At 47.0% G+C, this 17,284-nt stretch overlaps 1 long non-coding RNA gene across 1 annotated transcript; it reads left to right on the plus strand.

Moving 5' to 3' along the window:
* The first annotated feature begins 1,949 nt into the window (after positions 1-1,949).
* Positions 1,950-9,754, plus strand: LOC136393073 (uncharacterized). The gene is made up of 4 exons (XR_010749029.1): positions 1,950-2,047; positions 8,655-8,752; positions 8,979-9,088; positions 9,535-9,754. It is a non-coding gene; the product is annotated as an uncharacterized lncRNA (long non-coding RNA).
* The last annotated feature ends 7,530 nt before the right edge of the window (positions 9,755-17,284 follow it).

The raw sequence follows: 17,284 nt of genomic DNA on the forward strand, positions 1-17,284 counted from the left end.
ACCCCCAAAGATGTCCATGTTCTAATCTATGAATATATTGCTTTACATAGTAAAAGGGACTTTGCAGATGTGATTAAGGGTACAGACCTTGAGATGGAAAGAGTATGCTGGATTATCCAGGTGCATGTATGTGCAAGAGAGAGATGTGGAGGTGGGAGGTCATAACTCTACAACAATAGAAAATGAACCCTACCTTGATTTAATTGACCTTGACAATGAATATTATGCTCACCTGAACTGACTTGAACATGACACCCTATCCTTACACTGATTTGGACCCTTTACCTGACACTGACCCTAATCCTGAATATCTTCACCCTGACCTTGACCCTGAATCCTACACAGAATTGGACATTCACTGTCAACCAAAGTGCAATTCTCAATTTTACCCTGACAATAACCACCCTGACCTTCATCCTCTCACTGATTTCTAACGGGTCCTCAACCTGACCCTGATCCTGACCTTGATCAGCACTCTCACATCGATCTTGAACTTAACCCTGGTCCTAAAATTTCCCTTACACTGATTTTGCCCTTGAACCTGATTCTGACACTGACCACTGCATTGACCTTTCTCTCATCGTGACCCTTGATCTGATACGGAATTTTACTTGAACTAGACACTCACCCTCACTCTGTCCCTGACCTTATTTTCATCTTGACTATGATTCTGACCTGCTAGGACCTTGAACTTGATTGTGACCCTTACCCTTACTGTTAGGCTGGCCGGTGATGTGGATTATGAAAGAATTCACAAAGCATGGAAAGGCTGAAATAAAGTTTATTACTTTCTAAGCATGGAAAGGGCCAGGTAACAGGAGAATAGTAGTAGCTGGAGTGAGGCAGGGAGTTGGCCTTCATTGTTTTGTTTTGTTTTTATATTTCTTACATCTTTTTTTTTTAAAGACTTTATTTATTCGTTCATTTTAGAGAGGAGAGAGAGAGAGAGAGAGAGAGAAGGGAGGAGCAGGAAGCATCAACTCCCATATATGCCTTGACCAGGCAAGCCCAGGGTTTTGAACCAGCGACCTCAGCGTTCCAGGTCAATGCTTTATCCACTGTGCCACCACAGGTCAGGCCCTTTATTGGGTTTTTAAGGGCATTGTGGTTATTGGCACAAGGCAGCTGGGCATGGGAGGGTAGTTTGTTTCTTGGTTGTCCAGCTGCAGATAAGTATTAAAATTATCTTGAGTGAGGGCAGCTGTCTTGCCAGCTGGAGGCAGCTTAGCTTACACCCTCCATGCCTATAAAACTAGCTTAAAACTATGTTGGGAGATTAAGTTAGGAATAAGGGATGGTCTTTTTGGCTTTCTGTCTTTCACTTACACTAACTGATCTGAACTTGGCCAGGGCCAGGACCAAGTCCAGAGTGAGATTCAGGGTCAGGGCCCAAAGCAAGGGTGAGGACCAGATTAGAGGCTGTGGTGAGGAAGGTGACCGATTTAGTTAGGGCTAGGGTCTGGGCAAATGCCAGTGCCAAACTAAGAAAGAGGATGAGGGTCATTGTGAAGGTGAGTATCAGGGCGAGGGTGAAGTTCCATGTGAGGGTGAGTGTCAGGATCAGGGTTAGGTGAGGGTAGGAGTGGGTGACAGATCTATTATGACCCTGGTAGGTAGGGACTAGGGTGACGATCAGGGAAAGGTTGAGGAAGGGGGTCAGGGTGAAGGCCAGGTATGAAACAGGTGAGCGGTATAAGTCAAAGGCTCGTTTCAGAGGGGAGGGGTGAGGTTGAAATGGAAGAAACTGGCTATATACTTTGTCCAGGGCGAGGCCAAGGGGCAGGGCCAACACCAGGGCAAGGGCTCTGGAGTTGCCGACTCACGGCGACTGTGAGGTCCAGTAAGAGTCAGTGCAAGGGTGAATTGTCAATAGATGGAAGTGGGTGAGGGTATGGAGGAGTGTCAGGATGAGGATCAGGGCAAAGGCGAGGTCCAAAGGTGAGGTCGGAGGGAAATCCAAGGCCAGAGAGGAGCAGGCTCGAAGGTATATAGGACAGAGCCCAAGCGCAGCGGGAAAAGCGAGTCCTAAATGCAGGACCGGAGAAAGGTGGGCTGGGCGCGGATTGTCCTGCAGGGCGGAAGCGCGGCGGGCTGGGCGGAGACTGGCTGGCGGGAAGGAAGCGAGGAGAAGGCGTGGCGAGACTGGGGCAGCGGACGTGTTGGGGCCTCAGCGAGGTAACCCTGAGCTGCTACAAGTGTTCTCCTTCTTGGAGGCCGAGACCTGTTCTTTGTGCCCGGGGGGACAAGGCAGCGCCCTCCGCCGCAGGAAGGGCTGCGGACATGACCACTGGGCTACAGGATGGCCCTTTTCTGGGCCCGGTTCCCCATCTGGGAGGGAGCTTTCCGCAGCCTTGAACCCGTGACCCACAGAGGGCGCTCCCTGCCCTTAAGGTGGTGACTCCCGCGGCCTCCGGAGGGGGTCGCTTCGGACGGCCCCGCCCGCTGCATCCAGAGCGCCTGCGCGCTATACGCCTGGCCCTGGCAACTCTGTGCCGCTGCTATCCCATCAGGGTTCACTACTGAGATAAATTTCTCCCTTCTGGAATGTCCCTCGCTGCGTCTGCCTGGAGTGCCGCTCCCCTTTGGCGACCTGCCTCTGTGTCCTCTCAGCTGCCGCATCGCGGGGCTGTGCTGAGGTCCTAGGGAGCGCCCTAGTGCCGTCAGGGCTGGTCACTGCCTGGGCGCTCAGCTCTTCCTTCTGGGCGCTGGGCACAAGTGCGCACCTGTACCGAAGAGCTTGTCTGTGGGTGTGTTTGTTTAGAGGCTGCCCCCATCCCTCCCCACTCCAGCCACTCGTTCCTAGAGCAGGCATATTCTTGATGTATGACATTTTAGTGTGCTCTCAGTATTTGTTGAGTAAAAATTTCTTTTAAAATAATTGATATTATTTTGTTACAAAAAGATTAATACACAGATATTTACCTGAGTTTTGAAATTATAATTTTAAAATGTCAAGTAAAATACTAGGGATAAACCCCATTTTACCACTAAGCTCAGTAAGTGCTTTGTCCAGGGTTACCCAGGTGGTCCCACACAGGGATGGAATTGGATCCCTGGCTACTTTCGGCAGCAGTTAACCAAACAGCAAAATACAGCCCCTCACAGTGGCGGGCAATCTGCAACCTACCTGAGCCAAACCCACTTGTGGCTTTACATAGACTATACACAAGGGCAACAAGTGTTCACACACTAATCAGGCGAAGTACAAGCAAGCAAGCCTAACACAGCTGTTTTCCTAACAATGCTCCACTGGTCAGGCATGATAGGCTTTCTATCTTTTATAGCACCAACTTCTCCAGGTCCTAGTTTCCTGCTGGGTAAAATGAGGTCAGTGTCCTGCTTTAGGGTGTATGGTTAAGGTTGGGATCTAAGGGAGAGATCCTTAAAGGTGGGTAGGATCTATTTTGCAGGGTTTTTTTTTTTTTTTTTTTTTTTTGTATTTTTCTGAAGCTGGAAACGGGGAGAGACAGACAGACTCCCGCATGCGCCTGACCGGGATCCACCCGTCACGCCCACCAGGGGGCGATACTCTGCCCACCAGGGGGCGATGCTCTGCCCCTCCGGGGCGTTGCTCTGTTGAGACCAGAGCCACTCTAGCGCCTGGGGCAGAGGCCAAGGAGCCATCCCCAGCACCCGGGCCATCTTTGCTCCAATGGAGCCTCGGCTGCGGGAGGGGAAGAGAGAGACAGAGAGGAAGGAGGGGGGGAGGTGTGGAGAAGCAGATGGGCGCTTCTCCTGTGTGCCCTGGCCGGGAATCGAACCCAGGACTTCTGCACGCCAGGCCGACGCTCTACCACTGAGACAACCGGCCAGGGCTATTTTGCAGGTTTTATCAGTGGTTTTCAACCTTTTCACACTTGGGGACCATTGTAAAAAGAATTATTTTGGGGACCACTAAGGCAGAAATCACTTAGAGCAGGGGTCCCCAAACTTTTTACATAGGGGGCCAGTTCACTGTCCTTCAGACCGCTGGAGGGCCAGACTATAAAAAAAAACCATGAACAAATCCCTATGCACAATGCACATATCTTTTTTTAAAGTAAAAAAACAAAATGAGAACAAATACAATATCTAAAATAAAGAACAAGTAAATTTAAATCAACAAACTGACCAGTATTTCAATCGGAACTATGCTCCTCTCACTGACCACCAATGAAAGAGGTGCCCCTATCGGAAGTGCGATGGGGGCCGGATAAATGGCCTCAGGGAGCCGCTTGTGGCCCGTGGGCCGTAGTTTGAGGACCCCTGACCTAGAGCCTAAGTGAATTTGACTAAGATATTTGGGCTTGTAATCTTCATATGTCATCAAGGTGGTTAACTCTTTTGCGGGACCTGCACAAAATTTTTGGCAGACCCTGTCCATTGCCCTATAGTTGAAAAACACACTGGATTGTATTACAAATTATAATTCTATATACTATATAAGAAGTAAGACCTCAGTTACATTTTGAACTGGGAACTACAGAAAAGGGAAGTGAGTAAATTTTCTTGAATGGTTTGATTTTGCAAAACATAAACGTTACATTCCTACTAGCCAAAAAAACTCCTTAAGGGCAGAAAACTTTGGTCAGCTGAGCAAAGGCAATGGAAACAGGAGCCTGGGGTAAGATAGGATGGTCATTGTGTCTGTCAGGGCTTGGAAAGTCACATTTCTGGGATAGGACCCTGGGAGGCAGCCATGTTAGGCTTGCTCGCGGGATTACCAGCTGCAAGCATTTTGCTTGATTAGTGTGTGAGCACGTGGCAGAGGCATGTGTGCACGGCCGATATAAGGCTATGGGTGCTTGCCCTCAAGAGAGATGAGAGATGGGGGGATACAGATGCGTGGATTGCCTGCCTGCCACTGAGGGGCCATTTTGCTGTTTGTTTGCCTGAAAAGCAGTTTCCCCTGCCTGTGTGCTTGTCTGCAGTTGTGAGACTCTGTTAAACAGAAGGCCCAACCTTTTCTGGCTCCATAGTTTTTCTACTGTCTGCTCGAATGCAATGTGAACCTGCCTGGCCTTGGCCACCAGCATTACACAGAGATATTTCTCCCAATTATTATTTTGTGTGTGACAGAGACAGAGAGAGACAGAGAGAGGGACAGACAGACAGGAAGGGAGAGAGATGAGAAGCATCAATTCTTTGTGTGGCACTTAGTTGTTCATTGACTGCTTTCTCATATGTGCCTTGACTGGGGGGCTCCAGCCAAGCCAGTGACTCCTTGCTCAAACTAGTGACCTTGGGTTCAAGATAGCGACCTTGGGCTTCAAGCTAGTGACCTTTGGGCTCAAGCCAGTGACCATGGGGCCATGTCTATGATCCCATGCTCAAGCCAATGACCTGAGGCTCAAGCTGGTAAGCCTGTGCTCAAGCCGAATGAGCCCATGCTCAAGCCGGTGACTCAGGGTTTCAAACCTGGGTCCTCTGCATCCCAGTCAGACACTCTATCCACTGCAGCACCGCCTGGTCAAGCATTTGTCCCAATTCTTAACTGTCACAGATGTGTGTGGGCTAGCCATTTTATGTCTCTTCCCCTCTTTTCAGTTTCAACTTAGTTTCTTTTTACTAGCTATAGGAGTTCTAACTAGTCTTCAGGTAATTTCCAGGGCTAGCAGTTGTATAATTTAGTTGTAATTTTGATGTAATCATGGAAGGAGGCAAGCAAACTTGTTTCTTGCTTTGTCATCTTGACCAGAAGAACAACATTATTTATTAAACAGATACTATGTCTCACACTTCTGGAGGCTGGAAATCCAAGATCAAGGTGCCAGCAAGCAGACTTTAGGTTTATAAATTTCTTTCATATTTTTTGACTCTTTTCTGTGCTACATTTTACCTAATTTGGTACACTGACCTTCCATATCATGCATTTTTCCTTTTGCAGTATCTTATCTACTCTTTTACCCATTCACATTCATATACATGCATTTGGTGTTTGTACATTCAATTTCATATGTTATCAAATATATTCAATTTCAGTCATCAAGATTTAATAAATAATATTTACTTTATTCAGAACATTCTTTTTTTGAGAGAGAGAGAGAGAGAGAGAGAGACATCAATTCATAGTTGCTTTCACTTTAGTTGTGCATTGATTGCTTCCTGTATGTGCCTTGACTAGGCCATGCCAGTGCCCCCTTGTTCAAGCCAGTGATCTTGGGCTTTTTCAAGCCAGCAACCTTTGCTCTTAAGCTGGTGAGTTTTGGGATCATATAGATCAGTGGTCCCCAACCTTTTTTGGGTCATGGACCGGTTTTAGGGTGGGACGGATAAATGTATCACGTGACCGAGACAAGCGTCAAGAGTGAGTCTTAGATAGATGTAACAGAGGGAATCTGGTCATTTTTTAAAAATAAAACATCGTTCAGACTTAAATATAAATAAAATGGAAATAATGTAAGTTATTTATTCTTTCTCTGCAGACCGGTACCAAATGGCCCACAGACCGGTACCGGTCCACGGCCCGGCGGTTGGGGACCACTGGTCTAACTGAATTACTTACTTGCATTGCCAATTTTTTATCCACAAGAACAAGACAATTTTGTGGTAAAAAGAATAATACTTTAAAAAATGATGCTTGATAACTGGATAGCTACATGATAAAGAAAGAAATTAGACTAGCACCTTCTACCACACTCAAAAAAATAACAAAATTGATCACAGACTACATGTAATTGCTAAAAAATTAAAATCCTTAGAAGACATAAGAAAATCATTGCAATTTTTCATTAGGAGGTATCTTAGATATGTTATAAGTAATTAAAAAAATAAATATATAAATTGAATTGATCAAAATAGAAATTTTTAGACTTAATTTTCATGCACCAATAATGGATTGTCATAAAGGGAACTAAAAAAATATTTACAATGGCATGAAAAAAATCTTAAATTAAATTTAAACAAGGATGTAAAAACTGTATTTGAAAAATTATAAGACACTGAAAAAGAAGTTGGAGAAGTAGAAATAAGTGAAAGAATATACTATTTTATGGCCAGGAATAAGTAACATGATTAAATTGTCCATACTTCCCAAAGACATATTCAATGCAATTTCTATCAAAAAGGAAATGGCATATTTTACACAACTAGAACAAATTCACCACAAATTTATAGGGAATCACCAAAGACCGCAAATAGCCTCAGCAATCTTGAGAAAGAACAAAGTTGATGGTATAACACTACCTGATATCAAACTATAGTAATCAAAACAGCATGGTGTAACATAAAAACAAACATACAGATCAATGGAACAGTATAAACCTACTTTTGTCTATATGATCAATTAATATTTGACAAAGGTGGGTAGGACATACCCAAAGTTATAGACGTTGTATTCAATAAATGTTGTTGAGAAAACTGGACAGGCACATGCAAAAGAAGAAATCTAGGCTACTTCGGTACACAAGAATTAACTCCAAATGGATTAAAGTCTTAATTGTAAGACTTGAAACCATAAATGATGAAAACATAGGCAGTACAATCACAGATATTTGTCTCAGTAATGTATTTTTTTCTGAAATATTTTTTGCTGCTTGGTGTAGTGAGGTCACTGATTTTTCCAGGAAGTGAATTCACGCCTGACCAGGCAGTGGAACAGTGCATAGGTCAGACTGGGACGCAAAGGACCCAGGTTCGAAACCCCGAGGTTTCCAGTTTGAGCTTTGCTCATCTGGATTGAGCAAGGCTCACCAGCTTGAGCAAGGGGTCACTCGGTCTGCTGTAGCTCCCATGTCAAGGCACATATAAGAAATCAATCAATGAACAAGTAAAGTACTGCAACAAAGATTGATGCTTCTTATCTCTCTTCCTTTCTGTCTGTCTGTCTCTATCTGTCCCTCCCTTTGTCTCAGTCACCAAAAAATAAAAAATAAAAAAAAGAAGAAGAAAAAGAAGAGAAGGAAGGGAATTCACTGCTCTTGTCTGAAAAAACCCTCTGGGTAGAAGACCCAGGGGTGACCTCATATTCTGACAATAGAGCCAAACTCAACTTGGACCCTGGTAAACAAGCAACAACATTATAAAACAGCTCCTTCCCAGCTAACTTCACTGGACACACTGGCAGAGACTAGATGTTCTCTTGCTTTTTTTCAGCATCAGGAGGCCGCAGCCTCAAAAGAGACAGAAGTGATAGTATGTTTTGCCAAGGCTGCCGATGGTCTGGGCTCAGGCCAGACACCTGGGGCCCTTTTCAGGCCGGGACCCAAGGTAACACAAGGGGGCCCAGGGTGGTTTTGTTCAGGCCGAGCCACCACTCTGATCCCATCTGAGCAGCCCTATGTCCCGGATGTGTGTGTGTGTGTGTGTGTGTGTGTGTGTGTGCGCGTGCGCGCACGCGCGCTTTAAAGGTTCATGTGGGGAAGTTCTGCCCCAATCAGAAACAGGCTGAGGAGAGATCAGAAGGTGGGTCTGTCACATTTAAACCCCAGGTCAGGGCTTGCTGGATTGACTTGGAGTGTGGGTGGTGCCCTCTGCCAGAAGTTCATCCTGAGCCCTGAAGGAGAATCTTATTTATTTATTTATTTTTTACAGAGACAGAGAGAGAGAGAGTCAGAGAGATGGATAGACAGGGACAGACAGACAGGAACAGAGAGAAATGAGCAGTATCAATCATCAGTTTTTTGTTGCGACACCTTAGTTGTTCATTGATTGCTTTCTCATATGTGCCTTGACAGTGGGCCTTCAGCAGACTGAGTGACCCCTTGCTCGACCAGCGACCTTGGGTCCAAGCTGGTGAGCTTTGCTCAAACCAGATGAGCCCACGCTCAAGCTGGTGAGCTCGGGGTCTTAAACCTGGGTCCTCCACATCCCAGTTTGACACACTATTCACTGCATCACCACCTGGTCAGGCTGGAGGAGAATCTTATTTCACCTGGGAGATGATCTGTGCGGACACAGGCCTGGGCATTATCCAGGAGCAGAAGGTCCAGTGGGCAGAAGCAGCAGTGGCTACAACAGGGCAAGGCTTGAGTCTCCAGACTCACTGCTGGTCATTGCAGAGCTCAACCCACAACATGGAGGAACAGCAGGGTGCTGAAGGAGAGCCCCACCCATTTCCACCAGTTATGGGCAATTGAGCCATAGCACCGAGGTACAGAGCAGGCTCAAAGTGAGTGTGGCCACTTGGCGGTTTGGGAATCTAGGGCCCCTGGATGGCCAGAGAAGTACTTCTCCCCAGAAGCAACACAGTATCCCACCGCAGCACATAATTTCAGACATGATATTGGGAGCACGATGCCCAAGTTCAGAAACTGGCCAGGAGGACCTGGTGGCCAAGGAGGCAGAACCCACGGGTGTGATTGTGGGGGAGGTGGGGTATGGTGGGGGGTGGGGATGTATGTGAACTGATGAGGAGGGGTTAGTGCCAGACACACAGGGAGCACGCACAGAGGCTGGCCAGGAGCAGATAGGACTCAGACCGCCCTTCTGCAGGACTGTGGGCCGGTAGGACATCCTGTGGTGGGTCCCGTGCTGTGGCTTCTGAGGAAGGCTCTGGCTGTGTTGTCTTTTGGGGGCACAGGGAATGCACGTGGGGGATCTTTGCTCCTCTCACAGCTCCAGCACCAGCCCAGGAGTCAGAGCCGGCAGCTTCCACCTCCTCAGAAGAGCCAGACGCAGGGGAGGGCCTGTAGACTGCTCTAGACCTGGAGGGGTGTCGCCTCCAGTAGTCACTCCAGCTGCAGCTCTGGAGCCAGGTGGCCTGTGCAGCATCTGCCGAGTTACCCCAGGCCCCACCTCCGCCGACTGAGAGCCCTCTGCAGAACCTGCCCTGGTTCCTGCCACAGAGCACCTGCTTCTGGACCACACACCAGGTCAGCTCAGGAGCTGTCTGCTCTCGAACCCGCACTCCTCTCATCAAGAGAATTGGTTTTATCCCCACTCTGTGACCATTCTCTTCACTTTTCTTTCATTGTGATGTTTTCCTTTTCTCCTCGGAAATAGGAACTGCACCCAATATTTTAAAATCCTGTACAAATTAGAACAAGAAAAGTGAAAAATGAGTAATGATCTGGATTCCACCACCTGGAGCTTTGGATATTCTGATGTGGAGTCACAGAAAATGCCAGCAACTCTGACTGGCAGCATCCACCCCTAGAGAAATAAGGGTTTGGAAGAACACATGCCCAGGAATCCTACCTACCAGACACCCACAGGTGCACACGCTCACACATGTGAACACACACAGGCACCCACCAATGCACACATGGGTGCGAGAAAACAGAAGCACACACGTGCACATGCCAACACTGTGTGCAGAATCCTGGAAAGAACAGGCACGGTGAGCCCCCCCGTATCAGGGCTCTCCTCCCGGGAAGGACTTTGTTCTTTATTTGTTTCTGAATTCCTTTAGAATTCAATATGGTACTATAACTAACCTTTATTTTCCTTGTCATAAATTCTTTAACAATAAAAACTAAATAATGTACTTTATAGATAAGAGATACACAGATAACACTGGACATATAACTTTAATATATAATTTAGAACCGGCCCAGTCACACATGCATTATAACAAATTAGACATCACATCAAGGAGAAGGTCAGAGATTGATGTCTCCACCCCACAGGTGAGCATCATGAGCGGCTTCGTTGGTATCTCTCAGGGTCCACCCTTCTCACTCGATTTGTTTTGTCTGTGTTTCACTCAGACTGATTATCATATATGACTCTCTGCCGGCTGAAATCACATGGTCGTGCTCTAAGAAGTGGGATCATGGATTCAGATGATGGGCCACATGTCTCATGTGAGAGGACACCTGAGCTCTTTTTCTGTCAACACGTGGAGACCCCTGCCCCAACTCTAGCTGCTGTCCAGCTTCCATCATCCGTGTGGACCAGGATTGGTGGGTCCCATCACTGTCCATGGACAGTTTTTTCTCAATTCCTGGCTATTTCATCAGTGCTCTGATGGGCAGTCTTGAATATAGATCTTTGAAAAGTTGTGCAAGAATTTCTTTGGAATAACACCCTAGGGCAATGGTCTTCAACCTGGTCCCTACCGCCCACTAGTGGGCGTTCCAGCTTTCATGGTGGGCAGTAGTGGAGCAACCAAAGTATAAATAAAAAGATTTAACTATAGTAAGTTGTTTTATAAAGATTAATTCTGCCAAAATTAGTGAAAATCCAAAATAAATTACTTGGTAAGTAATTATTATTATATGCTTTAACTTGCTGTAACTCTGTTTTATAAATTTTATAAAGTAAACTTACTTCCCTACTTTATAGATCACCATTACTGTGGAACCGGTGGGTAGTTAGAAAATTTTACTACTAACAGAGATACTAAAGTGGGCAGTAGGTATAAAAAGGTTGACTACCCCCCCCTAGGGTGAGCACTGCCAGGTGAAGTTGAGCACCTGTGGAATTTGATGGGTCTTACACACTGTTCCCCCAGAAGAGGGGCCTTTCCTACTTCTTTTCAGGGAGCTGTTGGTGCCTCTCCATCCTCACATTGTCCCCTGGGCTGGTCACCACCAGACCAGAAGCCTTTCAGTCTGATGGGGACAGGGCTCTCCCACTGGCATTTAAAGTGCATGTGTCCTCATCAGGGTGGTGGGCCATCATCTGACTTGCACTGGCGTGTGCACTGCCTCTTATTAAAAGTGCAGGTGTTTGCCCTCTGTACCTTTCAAAGACATCAAAGACACCAACTTGGCTCTGACCAGTTGCCTCAGCAGGAAAGCATCATCAGCCTGGTGTGTGGATGTCCCAGGTTTGGTTCCCAGTCCGGGTAAACAGGAGAAGTGCCCATCTGCTTCTGCACCCTTCACCCTCTACTTTCTCTCTGTCTCTTTTCTCCCCTCCTGCAGCCAAGGCTCCATTGAATCAAAGTTGGCTCAGGCACTGAGTACGGCTCCATGGCCTCTGCCTCAGGCACTAGAATGGCTCTGGTTACAACGAAGCAATGCCCCAGATGGGCAGAGCATCGCCCCCTGGTGGGCATGCTGGGTGGATCTCCGTCAGGTGCATGTGGGAGTCTGACTACCTCCCCACTTCTAACTTTGGAAAAATACAAAAAAAAAAAAGAGAGAAAGAAAGAAAAGACCAATTTTCAGGAAGTTCATCACCGCAGGAATGTGAAACTACTCTCTGGCCTTGCATTGTAAGGAATGCTTTCCAGCTTGTGGTTTGACTTTGCAGATTTCTGCATTATTCTTGTGTTTGTTTTATGCCCAGGAAGGTCAAGCTGTCACCTGACTATGTTCTGGCCCCGGGATCACACTTAGCAGAGTGGTCGCTACCCATAGATAAAGCACAGACTTACTAAAAAAGTTTTCTTTTTATATCTGTCTCTCTATTCGACCTGGGATTTCCATTTTTAATGGCAAAAATGTTATTTCAGATAAAAACAAAAAAGGGAGCACATTGTAAACAGCGCTATGGTAAGATTCCATTGATAGGAAATGTCTAGAATAGGTAAAGGAGCAGAGACAGAAAGCAGGTGAGGTTTTGCAGGGATAGGAGGAGTGAGTCTTTTTGGTGCAGGGTCTCCATTCAGGGTGATGGAACATTTTTCAACAAGTTAGAGGTGATGCTTGCACAGCATCATTAAGGGACTTCATGCTGAGGAATGGCACAAATTAAAATCTAAATAATCACTTTTATTTTATTACTTATAATGAATTACTCTACACAGAAAAAAGATGTAAACAGAAAAAGAAAAATAACAAAATAAAAGAAAACAAAACAATTCCAAAAAAACTTAATAATATAGAATACTCTGTAACACCAGGGTGAAAATAAAAATATAATGATAACAGAGAATAAAAGAAAACTATCCAAAACGGGTGGGAAAATAGATTCTTCGGATGTGCTAGGGACAGCTGATTGGACAGGTGACTCCTGAGCTGGCCCTGAGGTGTTGTGCAGGGACAGCTCTTCTCCTGTGGGCGGAGTCAAGGCAGGTTTGTCGGAGGCTTCTTCCGGCAGCTGATTTCCCACCTCAGTGTGGTCAGGAGGCGCAGTGGAGGCTGGCCCCAACTCCATAGCTGCACCTGGAAGAACTTCATACGGTGAAATGGCCACTGGAGTCAGGCGCCCCTCCAGATCTGGGTCGGCCTCCAGGTCTGTCCGTGCAGCCGGCTCCTCCAGATGTCCCTCAGGTGGAGCAGGAGCCGGCTCTGCCTCCTGGGCTGGTGCTGGAGCTGCTAGAGGAGAAAAGATCACCCATGTGCCTGCATTTGCTTGTTTTCTCCAAAGGCAGAGCACAGCGAAGGCCAGGACCCACCTCAGGACGTCCTCCCCACCAGCCATCCTGCACGTGGGTCATCTGAAGCCAGTCTTTGTTCCTGGCCAGCCTCTAGGAGTGCTCCCTGTGTGTCTGACAGCAACCCTTCCCTTCCAACCCTCCCCCACCATCCCACCATGTCCTCAACCACCTTCTCACCCTTGACATCTCCTTCCTTGGGCTCCAGGGGGTTTGGCTCAGTTCGATTAACATGGGCCCGCTGCTGCAGGCTGGATCCAGATACTGTGAGCCAGGGTGCATGGAGCCTGGGCGGCTTAGGGGGAGGAGTCCTCCGGACCCTGGGTGTCAGCAGGGGAGGAATCCTCGGGACCTTGGGTGTTGTAAGGGGAGACCTCCTGACCCTGGGTGACGTTGGGGAAGGAGACCTCCGGACCCTGGGTGGCTTCAGGAGAGGAGACCTACTGAGGTCATCCACGGGCCCCAGGTCCCCGGCCGCCCAGGTGGCCACGCTCTTTGCAGGCCTGCATTGATCTTCACTACTAGGGTGCACCTGGCCCACAGTTGTGGAGATGATGTGGGGGTCTCCTTCCTCCAGCTGCTGCTCCTGGGTGTTTTTGACTGAGCTCTGCAATGACATGACCAGCAGCGGGTCAGGGTGCCTCAAGCCCAGCCTGGCCCTAGTCGCTGCTGCTTTTGCCCACTGCACCTTCTGCTCCCAAATCAGACCCAAGGATGTTTGTGCAGAGACCTCCTTTCAGTGGAAATGAAATTCACCTCCAGGGCTCAAGATAAACCTGGGGCAGAGGGTGCCACCCACACTTCCAATCCAAACAGGCAGCGGTGTGAATGTGCTGGTTCACAAGGCTTCTGACCCACGTGCTCAGACCCTTCTTCCTAAGGGCAGGCTCCTTTGACATGAAACCCTCTTACACATATACATACAATCACACTCAAAACTCACACACACACACACACACACACATGCACACACACACGTAGGGGACATAGACCTGCTCAGGTGAAATCACAGTGGTGGCCTGGCCCGGAAGCACCACCTCTGAGCCTCCATGGGTTATTTCTCGGTTCCTTCGAGAAAACGGCCACAGGCGTCTCGGCTGAGTTTGGACCCAGCGGCGTCCACGGCGGAAACAACCATCACGGCTGTTTCTTTGGTTGCCACGGCCTTGGGACCGGGGAAGACAACACAAGAACATATTCACTCAACTAAAGTCTCTGGCCAACTGAGCTGGCTAGTGATTGTTTTAGAGAATGTGGTTCCCTGGTTACCAGGATTCTGAGTTCTGTTGGTCTGTTCCATCAGGTAGTGAGGACATTGTGTGGTGAGGTCATTGTCCTGGCCAGGAGTGATGTCACTGCTCTTGTCTGAGGAGATGCTTTGGGTAGGAAATCAAGAGGCAGAGTCGACTCCTGCTACACTTGAGGGACACCTGGAGGAACCAGCTGCACAGAGAGACCTGGAGGCCGACACAGACTTGGAGGGGCGCCCGACTCCAGCGGCCGAGCTTCCTCCAGCAGCCACTCCAGCTGCAGCTCTGGAGCCGGGCGGACTGTGCAGCGTCTCCTGACCACACTGAGGCCCCACCACTGCTGTTTCAAGAATGTTCTGCCAAACCTGCCCTGGTTGCGGCCAGACAGAAGGGGTTGCCTCTGGGCAGCACATCTGGGCCAGCTCCAGAGATACTTGTTCTTCATCCAGCTGACCCACCACATCAGAAGAATCTGATTTACCACCGTTCCTTGACAGTTTTCTTTTCTTTTCTTTTAACGTTATGGGGTTTTTTTTCTCTGTGGCATGATTCATGTTTTTATTAATTTAATTTAATTTGGAATTGTTCTGTATTTTTATTTTATTTTGTTATTGTTCTTTTTCTCTGTTCTTCCATAGCGTGATTTATTATAAGTAAAAAAATAACGATGACTGCTTATTTTTAAAGTTGTGCCATTCCTCATGTGAAGTCTCTTCACAATGCTCTGCAAACATCACCACTATCTTCTTGCAAAATGTCCCATCACCCCAAATGGAAACCCTGAACCAAAATGACATTCCCCACTCCTCTCGCCCTGGCAACCCCCCATCTGCTCTGTGTCTCCTTTCCGATACCTATTTTGGACTTTTCCTATCAATGAAGTATTATAATAGGTGTGTTTTGGGGTGTACTGCCATACTTTTTCTGTGTAATTATTTGAAATTCCATTTTTGTTTAAAGGGAAATCCCTGGTGAAATACAGACCAGATAGGAAAGAAAAAAAAAAAAAGCTCTTTTAGTAAATGTGTGCCTAGGCAGTGATTTTCAACCTTTTTTAAACCGCAGCACATTTTTTACATTTACAAAATCCCGGGCACACCACCTACCAAAATGACACTCTAACACAGTACATATTATACATATAGTTAATAATATAGTTTCTAAATGTATTTATACTCACTTAGTGTGAAACCTGGGCCTATTTCGATGAACACAAAAGGGATATCCTGGCAGGAATGGTAGAAAGACACACACGAAGCTCTTCCTCAACAGTTCTCAGTCTCTCTCTGTTTTTAGTTTTTATCACAGTGAAGCTTGAGAAGCTCGGCTCACATAGATATGTGGTTGAAAACGGGAGCAATGTCAAAATATTGCAATAGCTTTGTTGGCCAGAATGGGGAACTCCTTGGCAACAGATAACCAAAAACTGTCCAAAGGAAGATCAGCAAACTTTAGCTTTAAAGTTAGATAACATTGTGATGCATTGTGATGCATTATATATCACCCTCTGCAGGGGCCTCTTTTAAAAAGAAAAAGGTCAAATATCTATATACACCATCAGGATAGACATAACCAGCTGAGGCTGAGGCTTCATCTAGTGGTGGCAACATTTACCTCCAGTCTTGACCAGGATTAGAAATCGGGACCATGGGGAGGAGTAGCAGCTTCAACTACTCGCGCGACCACATAATGACAAGTGCGTGGCAGCCCAAGCAGGGACCTTCCTGGGTGTGGATGAGAGGCGGCCTACTATTGGTTCATCCTAGTGGTCGGGATGAATCCTAGAAGATGATTGGTCAGTGAGCGTTCCCTGTGCCTCCACTCTTCCTGTTGCTGATAGCTGGAGGGATTGTGAGGGGAATGTTTATGTTCAGATGGAGGTGGCTGGCGGCGGGCCGGATAAATAGCCTCTGCGGGCTGTATCTGGCATGTGGGCCATAGTTTGGGGACCCATGTTTAATTTCCCCACGGCACACTTGACCATGTCTCACGGCACACTGGTTGAAAAACACTGATATAGATGATTCTCCTGCTCAAGCCAGTGACCCCGCACTGATGAACCCATGCTCAGAGGTAGGCAACCCTGGGGCTTTGAACCAGTGACCCCAGCATCCAACACTGTGTCACCACTAGTCAGGTCAAAACATTCTTAACTGGAACTTGCATTTTTAACAGTAAGTGTATGATAGTGAATACAATTCCCACATGTGTAGTTTGGTGCTCCTTGATCTGGGCTAAGGTCTGCCACCATTGCTTGCAACATTAGTATATGTGTCACACAATTATTCTAGGATGAATCTTAGGAGTCAAGAAAATTTACCAACAATTTGAATATTTTGGCACCATTTTTCTTGGTGATCAGTGCAGATCTTCATGATCATTGATACTGATACTGAACAAATGCAAGGAAAACAGCAAGCCTGGCCTTTTTTTTTTTTTTGGTCCACTGATTTATGAGACAAAAGTGCTGGTAAGTTATCAATTCAGTTTTGTGTTTGCATCTTTAACTGTGGAATTGGAAATTGGCAGAGCTACCATTTCTTTCATGGTATGTCTTAACTGACTACTTGTACAAATGTGTAGATAGAGTAGCTTTGTTTGAAGGAACTGTTAAGAGGTGGGTAAGGAGCCATGTGTTCCCAGGATGATTTGGATGCTCTGGCTTGCAGCTGACCTTGTCAGATGGGCTGTAACTTATTAGGAAGGTGGCTAGTGTCCTCGGCACTGCCACCATCCATTACATGGCAGGAATACAAGAGACTGAAAGGAGAAGTGGACAGCGGACACCCTCACTGTTAAAGCAGGGCCATCACCCACTGCCTCCTCACCTTCGCTGCCCATATAGACA

The sequence above is a fragment of the Saccopteryx leptura genome, chromosome 2, assembly GCF_036850995.1.
Source record: "Saccopteryx leptura isolate mSacLep1 chromosome 2, mSacLep1_pri_phased_curated, whole genome shotgun sequence".
NCBI lineage: Eukaryota > Metazoa > Chordata > Mammalia > Chiroptera > Emballonuridae > Saccopteryx > Saccopteryx leptura.